Source organism: Ctenocephalides felis, unplaced genomic scaffold (genome assembly GCF_003426905.1).
Source record: "Ctenocephalides felis isolate EL2017-DRISC unplaced genomic scaffold, ASM342690v1 CF-g0.4_SCAFFOLD_03570, whole genome shotgun sequence".
In the NCBI taxonomy this organism is placed as follows: domain Eukaryota; kingdom Metazoa; phylum Arthropoda; class Insecta; order Siphonaptera; family Pulicidae; genus Ctenocephalides; species Ctenocephalides felis.
The window spans coordinates 20,547,215-20,547,896 of record NW_020539724.1 but is presented as its reverse complement, the minus strand read 5'-3'; the positions used below and the strand labels follow the sequence as shown (position 1 = coordinate 20,547,896).

The following is a 682-nucleotide window of genomic DNA, read 5'->3' as shown; positions in this document are numbered from 1 at the left end:
GAAAATAATTTTAAAAAACTTCAAATTCTCAAAAAATGTTTTTTTTTTTTCAAAATTAAAATAAATATAGAGCTTTGAAAAATTCTAAATTGGTCCGGGAAGTTCCAACAATTTGCCTCAAGGCACAATGTCCTGCACCACTAGTTTCACACTTTAGTAAAATTCCAGTTCATTTCCCATTCCCCTGTGTACAAACCGGCAATCTGCATAAGTCTCTGAATCATTAAATTATTTTCGGCTTATTTGAATAGAGTGCCAACGTGATCCCCCATGAAAGCAAACTATCATCGCCGAAGTAACGATTATTCGGTGTCAACGATCATACCATGTTGAATACACCGGTTCTCGTCCGATCACCGAAGTTAAGCAACATCGGGCGTGGGTAGTACTTAGATGGGAGACCGCTTGGGAACACCACGTATCGTTGACTTTTTAACTTTTAGCGAATATATCGTCATGAAAAATTCAATATAGAATGCATATTACATGAATCGAAGAGAAAAAACAGTCAAATATTTGATCTGTAGTATGAATTCGATGTCATTTGTATATTAGAAGTTATCCCACACGAGACCTTTTAGGTAATAATAAATTTATGGAATAGAAAGATAACTGGGTAATTGACATTTTGCCTTAAAGAATGTTGCAAATACTTCGATATGTGTAAATGATCGATATAATC

General features: G+C 34.5%; 1 non-coding gene across 1 annotated transcript; it reads left to right on the top strand.

Moving 5' to 3' along the window:
- Positions 1 to 311: 311 nt before the first annotated feature.
- Positions 312 to 430, top strand: LOC113383813. The gene has a single exon (XR_003367781.1). It is a non-coding gene; the product is annotated as a 5S ribosomal RNA (ribosomal RNA).
- The last annotated feature ends 252 nt before the right edge of the window (positions 431 to 682 follow it).